The 17,617-nt window shown below is 41.2% G+C and overlaps 1 protein-coding gene across 1 annotated transcript in view; it reads left to right on the top strand.

Annotated features, from left to right (window-relative positions):
• MORC1 (MORC family CW-type zinc finger 1) overlaps positions 1 to 17,617 on the top strand; it is a 169,967-nt gene that overhangs the window by 68,856 nt on the left and 83,494 nt on the right. The gene's annotated exons all lie outside the window — the stretch shown is intronic.

Genomic DNA, 17,617 nt, shown 5'->3' with positions numbered 1-17,617 from the left:
CCCAAAAGCATGAAAGAGAGCATCTGAATTAATAAAACAAACAAAGGAGAAATAAGAAAGAAGTTAGTCTCAGAATCTTCCCTAGAATATTACATGAAAAATAAGGCAACAGATTAAAAATTAAAGAGGAGGGCAATCAGAGAGCAGTATGCAATGGCAGCTGATCATGTAGGAAGGGGGCAGAATTTTGCTGGAAATAAGCTGAGAACCACCCAAAGGACACTGTAGGACTCTACTGTATGGGAGTGCAGAGTCCCACACAGACCTAAGCAGTTCCTATTGTTGTTCTGTAGCTAAGTTGTGTCCAACTCTTTGCATCTCCATGAACTACAGCACACCAGGCTTTCCTGTCCTTCACTGTCTCCTGGAGTTCGCTCAAACTCATATCCACTGAGTCGGTAATGCCATCCAACCATCTCATCCCACTTCTCCTCTTCCCCTCAATCTTTCTATAGAGTAACCATTGTTGACCCTGAATAATTGTAGATATGTTAAACCTTGTTTTGTATATCTGACAAGTCTTGAATATGTTAATTATAGAAAGATTTAGAAGAAAAATCACTACATACACTTGGAAATGTAAAAAGATAAACTGAACTTATCTAGAAAATTTGATTTATTCAGATCACCTCACTTTCCAGAGACGCCTGCCAATGAAGTGGTGTGATGACGATGAGTGATTCAGTCGCTAAGTCGTGTCTGACTCTTGCAAGTCCATGGACTGTAGCCTGCCAGGTTCCTCTGTCCTTGGAATTCTCCAGACAAGAATTCTGGAGTGGGTTGCCATTTCCTTTTCCAAGGGATCTTCCTGACCCAGGGATCAAACCCAGGTCTCCTGCATTGCAGGCAGATTCTTTACTGACTGAGCTATGAGGGAAGCCACATGAAGTGGTATGCTGTGCACTAATTAAGCTTCCTTTAAATTTTGCAGACATATTGCTTCATTTATGGAAATACATAGGCTACTGTGTATTTGTTCAGTGAATTGCATGAAGTATGTATAATTCATGCATATCAAAAATTATGTCCTACCCTTGAGACAACTTAAAATCTTATTATTGTTTCACTTGAAGTTGTAATTTTAGAATATTTTGTGTGTGTATGTGTGCCCACTCTGCTAGGTCCTGAAATTGTCTCATACTGGTGAAACAGGAAAGAGTGAAAGAACTCAGGAAACAAATATAAAGGTGGGAATGACATTGAGGGTGTTGATTTCCTGCCAGTGCTGGATTTTCCTGTCATAATCTAAAGCCTCCTCAGAGTGTCGTCTGTGGACTAGCAACATCATCATCACCTGAGAGCTTGGTGTACATGCAGAATCTAAGGCCCCACCCGAGACCTACTGGATTAAAATCTGCATGTTAGCAAAGTCTTCAGGGGATGTGAACACACAGTAAAGTTTAAGAAACACTTCTCTGAAGAGTACGTGCATGTTACTTATGCTTAGCAAAGGTTTACTTTTTCACATGTATTTTTTTTTTCTCAGAGACATGTTTGAAGTTATACTGAATGTAGGAAAGACTACGTTATTTGGCAGGGTGTGCTTGAAGCTATATAAAACATTGGAAGATACGGAGTGAGGTTGTATAAATCAGTGATCTACTCACTGGTCTTTAAATGCTAGCATAACATGGTTCAAAAAGAAAACGTTACGCGTTTGAAAATTATGTAACTTCCTCCATCCTCATATTTTCTCCATAATCCCTTCTTTGTCTTGCTTGTCCTTGCTTATCTTTGTTCTATCGCTAAGTTGCGTCTGACTCTACGACCCTGTGAACTGTGACACACCAGGGTTCCCTGTCCTTCACTAACTTCCAAGGTTTGCTCCAACTCATGTCCATTAAGTCTATGATGCCATCCAGCCATCTCATCCTCTGTCGCCCCCTTCTCCTCCTGCCCTCAATCTTTCCCATCATCAGGGTCTGTTTCAGTGAGTCGGCTCTTCACAGTAGGTGGCCAAAGTATTGAAGCTTCAGTTTATCCTTAGAATAAAGAATTAAGTCCTCAGAAGGAATTAGGCATTCAGTTTAAAGCCTGTAGGAATGATTTCAGTCCAGCCCAGATTTACTCAAGACAGTCATACGCAGTCCTGATTGTGGGGGCTGTCTCTGGAAGTTCGTTTGGAGTGTGGGTACCCTCCCAGCATGGTACTGCCAACTCCACAGAGTGTGACTTGCCAGGTTTCTCCCCTCTGTGTAACTTCCTATCCCCATTTTAGCTACCTAACTTTTCAAAGTCTTCACAACAGAAGATGCAGTATGATTCAAAATAAGTAAGTTATATTTGTATGTTAATCGCTAATGGTTAAAAACATGTTGATGTCCTAGTTCCATAATTGTCCATGAATGGAGTTAGGACTCGAGGTTGCTCTCACAAAAGATGTTCCTCTAGAAAGAAAGCAGAGAGTGGAGAAAGGAGAGTGGCCACATGTATTTCCTCACATAACTCACGACTTCATCCCCAGACTTCAATATCAAACTGAATCAAATAATCAAGGTCAGAATTGGTAGTCTCAGGAACTGTGTTGAGGAGATTGACCTTCAAGGTCTCTACTTATTAATTCCCACAGGAAGAAGCAAAATTATATAATGCTTGACTAGCCCTCTGAAAGTCAATATTACAGACACACGATTTTAATGAAAAGTATTTGGGTAGATTTTTTACCTTATAAATAAAAGATGCAGTTTTTGTATTTGCTGTAAATCTGATCTGTTTCTATGGAAAATTGGGCCCTTGTATTTAAAAATCCAATCAGCAGAAAAGGAAATGGCGAGGTAATGATTTTGTGTCATTTGTCAAATCTGCATTTACTTTTGGCGCAGTTGATGCTAAGAATCTCAGAAGTATTCTTCTTGTCTCTGAGTCTGTCCTCACATCACTGTCTGCTACTGCGTTTTCTGAAACTTTATGGATCCTTACAGTAAAATGGAGATATTAATCATCAGCTTTTTGGAATGGAGAGAGAAGGAGAAGGAAAAGATAGGGAGAAATAGCAAATGAAATTTGAATTTGAACAGAAGTGATTACATAGAAATGTATCACTAAAATTTTTCAAAGCAGATCAGAATATAGCTGATCAGCTAAAATGAAATTTATGATGTAATAAACTCAACCTTTACCAACAGAACTCAAATCATAGGGCCTGGGTTGGCAATAAGGTTAAAAGTTGTTTAATCCAGTCACCCACCCCCACCATGCATGAATCCCCTTTACCTCACCCACCCCTGCCCCAGGCACTGTGTGTATGTGTCTGTTCAGTCATGTCAGTCATGTCTACCTCTTTGCAACCCCACGAACTATCTATCACCCACCAGGCTCCTCTGTCCATGGGATTTCCCAGGCAAGAATACTGAAGTGGGTTCCCTTTTCCTCCTCGATGGGATCTTCCTGACCTGGGGATCAGACCCACATCTCCTGCATTGGCAGGCAGGTTTTTTACCACTGAGCCACTTGGGAAGTCCCAGACAAGTGGAAGCCATTTATACCTAAACAGGGTAAATTTTTTCTCATGAAAGAAAAATTGCTGCTTCTTGAGGCAGCCATGAATCTTTGCACAACTGTATTAGAAAATGCATTTTTATATTAATGTCAAATCTATTTCTCATGTGTTTTTTTATTCATTCATCGGTGCCAGGTGCAGAATGTTACAGGACCGATAAATCAAATGTGGTCCACCCTCTCTGGGAATTTACAGTTTAATAGGGCTAACACAGTTTGACAATTCGAAATGGGATTGGTGCCCAAGAGAGAAGAACAAGTGTGTAGGAGCCAGTGATCAGGAGCTCATAGTGTAGAAGCCAGGGAAGGCCTCCCTGAGGAAGAGATACTTCCTGAAGGATGAGGAGTTAGCAAGGCTAACGTCCTTCTTTCCCATTGGGGCAGGAAGGATAGGCCTAAAGCCTTCTCAAATGATAGCCCTTCAGGTGTTTGAAGTCTTTTGTCTCTCTTTTCAGTCTTATTTTGCCCCAACACTTCCAAGTTCTGTTGTTAATCTTTCTTTGACAAGGCATTAAATATATTCACCATTTTAACATTATTCTTTATAAGTGTGTCACCTAGAAACAAAAATTTCAGATGAAATCTTGTGTAAAATGGGATAATCATTTCTTTCAGTTGTAATTCCGTTGCTGTAGCCTAATATATTCATTTCAGTAAGCACATTATTGACCCTCAGTGTCTTTATTAACAATTAAAATCCTTAATAAAGTGTTTAATGTATGTTAAGTCATATCTCTTTTATGTTTTTCCAGTAAGTATTTTTGGACACTGGAGTAGAATCTTACATTTATTCCTATTAAATCACTTTATTAGGCTTCAGTTTTTCATATGAAAAAATGGGAGCTTTTTTGGAATCTGATGTTGACTTTTACCTAATGTGCTGTTTTTCCTGGTATGTTAGGTTTGGCCAATATTTTCTCTATGAATTTTATTTAAATCCTGTTGCAAAGGATACAGAAAGCAAGCACTTGGCCTTCTACTGATGACCTCCAGAGAGGTAGAAATGGGACACTGGGTGAGGACAGTTAGCCATATTCTCAATTTCTCAGTCTGTATAATTTTGAAAATAAGGGATGATATTTTTTAAATGAATAATCCTTTTTAAAACAGATAATTCTTTATGCCTTAGCTTGGGCTGCTATATCTAGATACCATAAACTGACCAGTTTATGAACACCATGAGTTTATTTTTCATAGATTTGGAGGTTGGAAGTCCAAGATCAGGGTACTGGCATGGTTAGATTCTGGTGAGAACCCTTCTGGTTTGCAAACTGCTTACGTCGTGTTGTATTCTCCTGTGGTGGAAAGAGGTGTGAGCAAACTCTCTGGCCTCTTCTTATAAGGGCCCTGATGCAATTCATGGTGGGTTTCTCTCATGATCCCATTGCCTCCCAAAGGCCCTACCTCTGAATACCATCACATTAGAAATTAGGTGTCAAATAGAAATTTACAGAGGTACACATTCACCCCATAACTGTCCAGTAGCTCGACAGAGTTAGCTGCCTACAGCAAAATTTTGTTTCTCTTACGATATATTTAAATTTATGAGATCATGGGAAAGTACTTCAAGAAAAGTGAAACATAACATCCTGCTAGGAATCCACTCCACTGAGTGACGAGGCCTGTGGAGGGATTAAAAGGTGAGACTATGAGATAAATTTATCTAAAGGTGTCGGCTGAGAAGCAAGTCATATTTTTTTTTTTAGATTTATTTATTTATGGCTATTCCGGGTCTTTATTGCTGTGCAGACTTCTCTCTAGTTGCAGAGAGCAGGGCCTACTCTCTAGTTGCAGTATGCAGGCTTCTTGTTGCGATGGCTTCTCTTGTTGCAGAGCTTGGGCTCTAGGGTTCACAGGCTTGATTAGTTGCTGTGCATGGGCTCACTGGTTTTGGTTCCCAGGCTCTTGAGCACAGGCTCAGTAGGTGTGGTATATGGGCCTAGTTGCTCCATGGCATGTGAGATCTTCCCAGACCAGGTATCCAACCTGTGTCTCTTGCCTTGACAGGCCAATTCTTTCCCACTGAACTACCAGGGAAGCCCCAGCAAGTCATATTTTTTTAATTCAGTTTTTGAAGTTATGAATTTTGTGTATTCTATTTTAAAAATATTGTATTTTATCTTTTATTTAAAAACATTTTCATTCTGGTGTTAGGGGCTGAACTGTGTCTTCTCTGAATTCATATGTTTTAGTACTAATTCCCAGAACCTCCAGATTGTGATTATATTTGGAGACAAGACCTTTAAAGAGGTGATTATGTTTAAATGAGGCCATGGTGGTAGGCCTAATCTAATGTGACTGGTATCCTTTTAAGAAGAGGAAATGTGGACTCACAGAGATATACCAGGGATTGGTGTGCACAGAATGGGGAGAACACAGGGAGAATGTGGCCATGTGCAAGCCAAATAGAGAGGCCTCAGGAGAAACCAAACCTGCTGACACCTTGAACTTGGACTTCCAGGCTCCAGAGTTGAGAGGAGATAAATTTGTGTTGTTTAAGCCACCCAGTATGCAGTGTTTTGTTATAACAGCCCTAGTAAACTAATGGCACCCCACTCCAGTACTCTTGCCTGGAAAATCCCATGGATGATGGAGCCTGGTAGGCTGCAGTCCATGGGGTTGCTAAGAGTCGGACACCACTGAGCAACTTCACTTTCACTTTTCACTTTCATGCATTGGAGAAGGAAATGGCAACCCACGTCAGTGTTCTTGCCTGAAGAATCCCAGGTATGGGGGAGCCTGGAGGAATGCTGTCTATGGGATCGCACAGAGTCAGACATGACTGAAGCGACTTAGCAGTAGCAGCAGCAGTAAACTAAAAATTAAACTATGGTAAATTGCAAAATTAGACAGATTTAGAGACAGTATCTACTTCTGCTTTACTGACTAAGTCAAAGCCTTTGACTGTGTGGATCACAATAAACTGTAGAAAATTCTGGAAGAGGTGAGAATACCAGACCACCTGACCTGCCTCTTGAGAAACCTGTATGCAGGTCAAGAAGCAACAGTTAGAAGTGGACATAGAACAACAGACTGGTTCCAAATAGGAAAAAGAGTAGGTCAAGGCTGTATACTGTCACCCTGCTTATTTAACTTATATGCAGAGTACATCATGAGGAACACTGGGCTGGAAGAAGCACAAGCTGGAATCAAGATTGCCGGGAGAAAGATCAATAACCTCAGATATGCAGATGACACCACCCTTATGGCAGAAAGTGAAGAACTAAAGAGCCTCTTGATGAAGGTGGAAGAGGAGAGTGAAAAAGTTGGCTTAAAGCTCAACATTCAGAAAATTAAGATCATGGCATCTGGTCCCATCACTTCATGGCAAATAGATGGGGAAACAGGGGAAACAGTGGCTCACTTTATTTTTCTTGGCTCCAAAATCACTGCAGATGGTGACTGCAGCCATGAAATTAAAAGATGCTTACTCCTTGGAAGGAAAGTTATAACCAACCTAGACAGCATATTAAAAAGCAGAGACATTACTTTGCCAACCAAGATCCGTCTAGTCAAGGCTATGGTTTTTCCAGTGGTCATGTATGTATGTGAGAGTTGGACTATAAAGAAAGCTAAGCGCTGAAGAATTCATGCTTTTGAACTGTGGTGTTGGAGAAGACTTCTGAGAGTCCCTTGGACTGCAAGGAGATCCAACCAGTCCATCCTAAAGGAGATCAGTCTTGGGTGTTCATTGGAAGGACTGATGTTGAAGCTGAAACTCCAATACTTTGGCCACCTGATGTGAAGAGCTGACTCATTTGAAAAGACCCTGATTCTGGGAAAGATTGAGGGCAGGAAGAGAAGGGGATGACAGAGGATGAGATGGTTGGATGGCATCACCAACTCAATGGACATGAGTTTGGGTGAACTCCAGGAGTTGGTGATGGACAGGAAGGCTGGCGTGCTGCGATTCATGGGGTCGCAAAGAGTCGGACACAACTGAGAGACTGAACTGAACTGATTATGATATCCATAAACCCATCATCCAACCCTGTCAATTATCAACTCCTAAGCAAACTGGTTTTATCCATACTCCTACCTAACCACCCAAAACTGGAATGTCAAGGAAATTCCAGACACTTTTTAACTGTATATATTTTAGCATGTATTCTTAAAGAAAGAACTCTGTTTAAAAACATGCATGACCACAATACATATATCACATCTAAAAATTATCAATACTTTCTTAATATCATAAAAATATCCTATCTCTTGTTTATATTTTGAATTTTCTGTTAGATTTTATAGCCCCTCTACCCTGTCCTCATATTTCTCTTTATTGCTCCCTCTCGCTGTCTCTCTCTCTTTTTTTTTTTTTGGCAATTTATTTGTAGGAAGAATTGGTTGTCTTACAGTTTTCACAGTTTCGAATTTTCTGACTGCATAACTGGGTGTAGTTTAACAGATTCTTCCATTCTGTTTATTTTATTTCTCTGTAAATTGGTAGAATCTAGCAGCTTGACCAAATTCAGTGTGTTCTTTTGTTGCTGTTTTATCAAGATGCTTTGTAGGTTGTAGGGTGTTCTATCAGGAGCCATAAATTGTTCAGTTGTCTCTCTTTTTAATAATAATAACAATTAGTGATCAAAACTCATATCCCTTAACAGTCCCGAAATCTTGCATTCCAATTCAATCAATTTTCATTGCTTATTAACTAATACTTCTATAAAGAAGAACTTCTTTTCTCAACCATTTGATTACCCATGTCTGTTGGGATCTTACTATTGACAGCAGCAAAAGTAGAACTCTGTATCACTAAAAAAAATTGCATTGGCTAAAAGCTTTCTGGATGTGAGAGTTGGACTGTGAAGAAAGCTGATCACCGAAGAATTGATGCTTTTGCACTGTGGTTCTGGAGAAGACTGTTGAGAGTCCCTTGGACAGCAAGGAGATCCAGCCAGTTCATTCCAAAGGAGAGCAATCCTGGGTGTTCATTGGAAGGACTGATGCTAAAGCTGAAACTCCAATACTTTGGCCACCTCATGCGATGAGTTGACTCACTGGAAAAGACTCTGATGCTGGGAAGGATTGGGGGCGGGAGGAGAAGGGGAAGACAGAGAATGAGATGGCTGGATGGCATCACCGACTCAATGGACATGAGTCTGAGTGAACTCCAGGAGTTGGAGATGGACAGGGAGGCCTGGCGTGCTGTGATTCATGGGGTTGCAAAGAGTCGGACGCGACTGAGCGACTTAACTGAACTGAACTGAACTGAAAAGCTTTATGTGAGAGGAATTGGAGATAAAATATCAAAAACCATTATAGACATTTTTGCTTGATTTTTATTGCATAAATATGTATTATTTAAAATTGTTACTTTGTGCCAGTTTCCAGAAAATAGCAGGATGGTTATGGAGTTCAATGGATTGACTTCTGTTTTTTAAAAAATATCACAGTCTTAGATTTTATCCATTTACACTGCTTTCACCGGGTAATTGAAATTATCACCATTGACAGCACTTAACGCTTCTTTTTCTTTCTGACTGCACTTGTATTATTATCACGATAATAACATTTTTAACATCTACAAGGAAATTTCTTGCTAAAACATCTCAGAAGATCTCACCTATATTGCAAATAAAATATGAAAAAGCCAGCCCTTCTTTTGTCCAGAATTAAATACACTTTGAGTCTTCAGTTCAGTTCAGTTGCTGAGACCCCATGAATCACAGCACGCCAGGCCTCCCTGTCCATCACCAACTCCTGGAGTTCACCCAAACTCATGTTCATAGAGTCGGTGATGCCATCCAGCCATCTCATTCTCTGTCGTCCCCTTCTCCTCCCTCCCCCAACCTTTCCCAGCATCAGAGTCTTTTCCAGTGAGTCAACTCGTCACATGAGGTGGCCAAAGTATTGCAGTTTCAGCTTTAGCATCAGTCCCTCGAGTGAACACCCAGGGTTGATCTAGAATGGACTGGTTGTATCTCCTTGCAGTACAAGGGACTCTCAAGAGTTCTCCAACACCACAGTTTAAAAGCATCAATTCTTCGGCGATCAGCCTTCTTCATAGTCCAACTCTCACATCCATACATGACCACGGGAAAAACCATAGCCTTGACTAGACGGACCTTTGTTGGCAAAGTAATGTCTCTGCTTTTTAATATATTATCAAGGTTGGTCATAACTTTCCTTCCAAGGAGTAAGCATCTTTTAATTTTATGGCTGCAGTCAGCATCTGTAGTGATTTTGGATCCCAAAAAATAAAGTCTGACATTGTTTCCACTGTTTCCAATCTATTTCCCATGAAGTGATGGGACTAGATTCCATGATCTTTGTTTTCTGAATGTTGAGCTTCAAGCCAACATTTTCACTTTCCTCTTTCACTTTCATCAAGAGGCTTTTGAGTTCCTCTTCACTTTCTGCCATAAGGGTGGTGTCATCTGCATATCTGAGGTTAATGATATTTCTCCTGGCAATCTTGATTCCAGCTTGTGCTTCTTCCAGCCCAGCGTTCCTCATGATGTACTCTGCATATAAGTTAAATAAGCAGGGTGACAATATACAACCTTGACGTACTCCTTTTCCTATTTGGAATCAGACTGTTGTTCCATGTACAGTTCTGACTGTTGCTTCCTGACCTGCATACAGGTTTCTCAAGAGGCAGGTCAGGTGGTCTGGTATTCCCATCTCTTCCAGAATGTTCCACAGTTTATTGTGATCCACACAGTCAAAGGCTTTGGCATAGTCAATGAAGCAGAAATAGATGTTTTTCTGGAACTCTCTTGCTTTCTCTATGATCCAGCGTATGTTGGCAATTTGATCTCTGGTGCCTCTGCCTTTTCTAAAACCTGCTTGAACATCTGGAAGTTCACAGTTCACATATTACTGAAGCCTAGCTTGGAGAATTTTGAGCATGACTTTACTAGCGTGTGAGATGAGTGCAATTGTGCGGTAGTTTGAGCATTCTTTAGCATTGCCTTTCTTTGGGATTGGAATGAAGACTGATCTTTTCCAGTCCTGTGGCCACCGCTGAGTTTTCCAAATTTTCTGGCATATTGAGTGCAGCACTTTCACAGCATCATCTTTCAAAATTTGAAATAGCTCAACTGGAATTCCATCACCTCCACTAGCTTTGTTCGTAGTGATGCTTTCTAAGGCCCACTTGACTTCACATTCCAAGATGTCTGGCTCTAGGTCAGTGGTCAGTTTGATTTTCCCTGCCATGCAAGAAGCAAAGTCTCAACACTCTTCATTAGTCTACATGTGTGTACTTTAGAAAAAAAATAAGTTGTATCTAATGACTGAATTTAAGACAGTGAAATCAGAATTAAACAATTAAACATAAGTTGTGTTAACAACAACAACAAAGAATCTTTAGACTTTTAAGACCATTAAGTCATGGTGCTTTGTGTATGTCTAAGAGGACTAAGATCATGGCATCCGGTCCCATCACTTCACGGCAAATAGATTGGGAAACAGTGGGTGACTTTATTTTTTTGGGTTCCAAAATCACTGCAGATGGTGATTGCAGCTATGAAATTAAAAGACGCTTACTATTGGAAGGAAAGTTATGACCAACCTAGACAGCATATTAAAAAGCAGAGACATTACGTTGTCCACAAAGGTCTGCCTAGTCAAGGCTATGGTATTTCTCGTAGTCATGTATGGATGTGAGAGTTGGACTATAAAGAAAGCTGAGCGCTGAAGGATTGATGCTTTTGAAATGTGGTGTTGGAGAAGACTCTTGAGAGTCCCTTGGACTGCAAGGAAATCCAACCAGTACATCCTAAATGAGATCAGTCCTGGGTGTTCATTGGAAGGACTGATGTTGAAGCTGATCAGCTTTGGCCACCTGATGCTAAGAGCTAACTCACTTGAAAAGACCATGATGCTGGGAAAGATTGAGGGCAGGAGGAGAAGGGGACAACAGAGGATGAGATGGTTGGATGGCACCACCAACTCAATGGAGATGAATTTGAGTAAACGCCGGGAGTTGGTGATGGACAGGGAGGCCTGGTGTGCTGTGGTTCATGGGGTCGCAAAGAGTCGGACACGACTGAGCGACTGAACTGAACTGAAGGTAAAGAAAATCCTGGTAGAAAGAAAAATTATGCTATCCTAGGTGGCTCAGGGGTTAAAGCGTCTGCCTCCAATGCAGGAGACCTGGGTTCGATCCCTGGGTCGGGAAGATCCCCTGGAGAAGGAAATGGTAACCCACTCCAGTATTCTTGCCTGGAGAATCCCATAGACGGAGAAGCCTGGTAGGCTACTGTCCACAGGGTCGCAAAGAGTCGGACACGACTGAGTGACTTTACTTTTTTACTTTTTAGGTGTTGTGGAGACTTAGGTAGCTGACTGAGCTTTTGCCCATGATAACACAGAATGTTTTTTGAATATATTCATATTATTATGTCTAATTTTTATTTCTGTTCTTTAGAAACAATAGGAAAAATTAGTGCATATATAGAAAAGCTATGAATGTGACTAAATAAAAATATAACCAAAAAAAAGGAAAGTGAAATTGTTTCTTTATAAGGAAGAACTTAGTAGAAACCTAACTTTTCTTAAGTTTGTTTTTGAAGATGTCATCATAAGGCTTCCCTCCATCTTCCTGCACAGATGGTGTCATTCTGAATTGTAGGAGTCACGAAGCCTAGGGGACCTTAAAGTGTGGCTTGAAATCCTTGAATCCCTGGCTACTGATGGTTGTCAAAGATGGCATTATGTCTTGTACATATATGTGCTACATTTTTTCAAATATAGAAATATAGTTGTGAGTAGTAAGACATAAAGTCATATAAAAGTATGATTGAATTAATGATATATTTATTTATTTTGTCATCATGTATTTTCTCAAGTCGGGATGGTGGTGGTTCTACAATCATTTTTTTCAGCTTAAGGAGATCCTCATGAGAAGCATGAGAAAGAAATGGAAAAATATGATGCTCCATTGTCAGGTGAAGTCATGACATTACTGCAAAGTTGGACCAACTCTGCAGATTCCTGGAGTTTTGCTATGGAGCCTGCTGTGTGTAGCTGCCACCTACTTGTACCATCGACTGTACTGTACTGGGAGATAGACCCAACCACCTCAACCACATCCAGGAGCCAAGAGAAAGAAGGAAACACCTTCACCACTGCTGAAGACATCTCGCCTTATTTTCCTTCAATTCAAATCAAGTCCTTTGGGAAGTGATCATATAGGGCCTCTCTCATCTCACATACACCATACACTCTCTAAGCCATCATGGCAGTTCTTCCTGATAAGTGGTAGTTGGCCCCGAGAGTGTATAGGCATCACTACCAGCTGATCGGAGTTGGCGTGTCACTTGAAACCAGTTTCCTATCCCTAACCCAGAGATGCTGTCGAGACCATAAATGATAAATAATCACACAAGGGATCAGCTTAGCAAGGGTCTCATATCTGACTTGGCTAAGAATTACAAAGATAAGGACCAACAGGACAATATTCACCAGAGGAGAAAGTGTGATCTACAGTCCTCCAAGAATGGATGTGTAATTGCTATTTGAGATCTTTAAAGTTCAGTTCAGTCGCTCAATCATGTCCAACTCTTGTGACCCCATGGACTGCAGTACTCCAGGCTTCCATCCATTATGGACTCCAGGAGCTTACCCAAACTCATGTCCATTGACTTGGTGATGCCATCCAACCATCTCATCCTCTGTCGTCCCCTTCTTTTCCTGCCATTAATCAGCATCAGGATCTTTTCCAGTGACTCAGCACTTTGCATCAGGTGGCCAAAGTATTGGAGTTTCAGCTTCAGCATCACTCCCCAGGTCGGTAGGTGCCCAATATGCTACTGGAGAAGAGTGGAGAAATAACTCCAGAAAGAAGGAAGAGACGGAGCCAAAGCAAAAACAACACCCAGTTGTGGATGTGACTGGTTTTGCAAGTAAAGTCTGATGCTGTAAAGAGCAATATTGCATAGGAACCTGGAATGTTAGGTTCATGAATCAAGGCAAATTGGAAGTGGTCAAGCAGGGGATGGCAAGAGTAAACATTGACATTTTAGGAATCAGTGAACTAAAATGGACTGAAATGGGTGAATTTAACTCAGATGACCGTTATATCTACTACTGTGGGCAAGAATCCATTAGAAGAAATGGACTAGCCATCATAGTCAACAAAGGAGTCCGAAATGCAGTACTTGGATGCAATCAATAAAATGACAGAATGATCTCTGTTCGTTTCCAAGGCAAACCATTCAGTATCACAGTAATCCAAGTCTGTGCCCTGACCAGTAATGCTGAAGAAGCTGAACGGTTCTATTAAGACCTACAAGACATTCTAGAACTAACACCCAAAAGAAATGTCCTTTTCATTATAGGGGACTGGAATGCAAAAGTCGGAAGTCAAGAGATACCTGGAGTAACAGGCAAATTTGGCCTTGGAGTACAGAGTGAAGCAGGGCAAAAACTAATAGAGTTTTGCCAGGAGAACACGCTGGTCACAGTAAACACCCCCTCCCAACAACACAAGAGAAGACTGTACACATGTATATAACCAGATAGTCAATACTGAAATCATATTGATTATATTCTTTGCAGCCAAAGATGGAGAAGCTCTATACAGTAAGCAAAAACAAGACCAGGACCTGTTCTGTTCAGTTCAGTTGCTCAGTTATGTCCAACTCTTTGCAACCCCATGGACTGCAGCACACCAGGCCTCCCTGTCCATCACCAACTCCCAGAGTTTACCCAAATTCATGGCCATTGAGTCAGTGATGCCATCCAACCATCTCATCCTCTGTCGTCCCCTTCTCCTCCCACCCTCAATCTTTCCCAGGATCAGGGTCTTTTCAAATGAGTCAGCTCTTTCCATCAGGTGGCAAAAGTATTGGAGTTTCAACTTCAACATCAGTCCTTCCAATGAACACCCAGGACTGATCTCCTTTAGAATGGATTGGTTGGATCTCCTTGAAGTCCAAGGGACTCTCAAGAGTCTCCTCCAACACCACAGTTCAAAAGCATCAATTCTTCAGCGCTCAGCTTTCTTTATAGTCCAACTCTCACATCCATACATGACTACTGGAAAAACCATAGCCTTGAATAGACCGGGACCTGACTCTGCTCAGATCATGAAATCTTTAAAAGTAGAACATAAATATCTATCTAGATGCAGAACTACCTGAAGGCAGGGGCCTCATTTAAATACCATTGCCATCTTCAGATTTTCTTGGTTCTCTGTTTTCATAAACTGTTTTAGGTTTTATTATTTGATTGGAAACATCAAACTTTGGTAGTTTATCACTGAATTTTATTACTTTTCCACTTGGTCGATCGATTCCCTGGATGTCATTGTACATTCTGTGAATACATATGAAATGGATCTCTAAGAGGCTGTTAGATTTCTGCCCCTTTTAAGAGGCAAAATCTCTGTGAACTTCTCTTTTAGTTACTGGTTTTTGACAATTTTTTAGTAAGTTATTGCACTTCAGTTCAGTTCAGTCAGTCATGTCGGACTCTTTGCAACCCCATGAATCACAGCACGCCAGGCCTCCTTGTCCATCTGCAACTCCCGGAGTTCACTCAAACTCATGTCCATCGAGTTGATGATGCCATCCAGCCATTCATACTCTGTCATCCCCGTCTCCTCCCGCCCCCCAGTCCCTCCCAGCATCAGTCTTTTCCAGTGAGTCAACTCTTCCCATGAGGTGGCCAAAGTATTGGAGTTTCAGTTTTAGCATCAGTACTTCCAGTGAACACCCAGGACTGATCTCCTTTAGAATGGACTGGTTGGATCTTCTTGCAGTCCAAGGGACTCTCAAGAGTCTTCTCCAACACCACAGTTCAAAAGCATCAATTCTCTGGCTATCAGCTTTCTTCACAGTCCAACTCTCACATCCATACATGACCACTGGAAAAACCATAGCCTTGACTAGACGGAGCTTTGTTGGCAAAGTAATGTCTCTGCTTTTTAATATGCTGTCTAGGTTGGTCATAACTTTCCTTCCAAGGAGTAAGCGTCTTTTAATTTCATGGCTGCAATCAGCATCCGCAGTGATTTTGGAGCCCAAAAAAATAAAGTCTGACACTGTTTCCACTGCTTCCCCATCTATTTCCCATGAAGTGATGGGACTGGATGCGATGATCTTAGTTTTCTGAGTGTTGAGCTTGAAGCCAACTTTTTCACTCTTCTCTTTCACTTTCATCAAGAGGCTTTTTAGTTCCTCTTCACTTTCTGCCATAAGGGTGATGTCATCTGCATATCTGAGGTTATTGATATTTCTCCCGGCAATCTTGATTCCAGTATTGCAGTAGTTCCCATTATTTTTTCCTGAAAAATTAATCAGATTAATTTAAACTTCAGGAATTTTCTGAATACAGTACTCCATACCTAGCTAGCAGTAAATTAGATTTTCACAGTTTGTCTCAGATACTTATTCTAGAAATTAGCCCTTTAATTCTCTATGTGCATTAAACCCTGATTATTCCATTAGTTTAACAAGCTTGTTGATTATTCAAACAAAAGTCTCAGAATATGTACTCCTCTATTTCCTGTTCACAAAAGTAAAATGGATTTTAAAATCAGAATACCCTGAGGATGTTAATATAATTATGAAATTAATAATTTTATGGTTATCTACATAGCATTCTCCATGAGTGTTAGTCACTCAGTCTGTTCAACTCTTTGCGACCCCATGGACTGTAGCTCACCAGGTTCCTCTGTCCATGGGATTTTCCTGGCAGAAATACTGGAGTGGGTTGCCATTCTCTACTCCAGGCGATCTTCCTGATCCATGGATCTAACCTAGGTCTTCTACACTGCATGCAGATTCATTATCGCCTGAACCACAAGGGAAATAACATTCTCCATAGGTGGGGGGAAATATTGGAGACACAATATTTTGTTCTTAATTGACTTCTTGATCAACAAGAATTTTAAAAACTTTTTAATACACATTAACAAAATATGGTTTATTAAAACTTTTTGAGCTTCCCTGGTGGTTCAGATGGTAAAGAATCTGCCTGTAATGCAGGAGACCCAGCTTCAATCCCTGGCTTAGGAAGACACCCTGGAGAAGGGAATGGCAACCCACTCCCGTATTCTTGCCTGGAGAATTCCATGTACAGGGGAGTCTGGTGGGCTACAGGCTACAGGTCACAAGAGTTGGACATGACCTAACAACTAATACTTTCATATGTTGCTGCTGCTGCTGCTGCTAAGTCACTTCAGTCGTGTCCGACTCTGTGCGACCCCATAGACGGCAGCCCACCAGGCTCCGCCGTCCCTGGGATTCTCCAGGCAAGAACACTGGAGTGGGTTGCCATTTCCTTCTCCAATGTGTGAAAGTGAAAAGTGAAAGTGCAGTCCCTCAGTCGTGTCCAACTCTTAGCGACCCCATGGACTGCAGCCCACCAGGCTCCTCCGTCCAAATGAATTATATTAATCATTTTACCCTTTCTTGCCAGACTAGGATAGACAATATTTTTTTCAGGTTTCTTGGGGTATCAGTTCAGTTCAGTGCAGTCGCTCAGTCATGTCCGACTCTCCACGACCCCATGAACCACAGCACGCCAGGTCTCCCTGTCCATCACCAACTCCCGGAGTTCACTCAAACTCATGTCCACAGAGTCGGTGATGCCATCCAGCCATCTCATTCTCTGTCGTCCCTTTCTCCTCCCGCCCCCAACCTTTCCCAGCATCAGAGTCTTTTCCAATGAGTCAACCCGTCGCATGAGGTGGCCAAAGTATTACAGTTTCAGCTTTAGCATCAGTCCTTCCAATGAACACCCAGGACTGATCTCCTTTAGAATGGACTGGTTGGATCTCCTTGCAGTACAAGGGACTCTCAAGAGTCTTCTCCAGCACCACAGTTCAAAAGCATCAATTCTTCGGCGATCAGCTTTCTTCATAGTCCAACTTTCACATCCATACATGACCACGGGAAAAACCATAGCCTTGAATAGATGGACCTTTGTTGGCAAAGTAATGTCTCTGCTTGGGGTATAATTGACAAAAAATTATATATGCTTAAAGTGAACAACACGGTGATTCACTGTACATATACTTTGTAAAATATTTACCACAGCCAAGTTAATTAAAACATCATCTCACCCAGTTACCGTGTTGCTTATGTAGGTGTGAGAATGCTTCAGATTTACTCCCTTAGCACATTCAAGTATACAATATTATTTACTATAAGTCAGTTCAGTT

This window comes from Moschus berezovskii, chromosome 1 (assembly GCF_049115385.1).
Source record: "Moschus berezovskii isolate FMDL1 chromosome 1, NW_MosBer_1.0, whole genome shotgun sequence".
Taxonomy (NCBI): Eukaryota; Metazoa; Chordata; class Mammalia; order Artiodactyla; family Moschidae; genus Moschus; species Moschus berezovskii.
The sequence above is the reverse complement of the archived record's forward strand: the minus strand, read 5'-3'. Positions and strand labels throughout refer to the sequence as shown.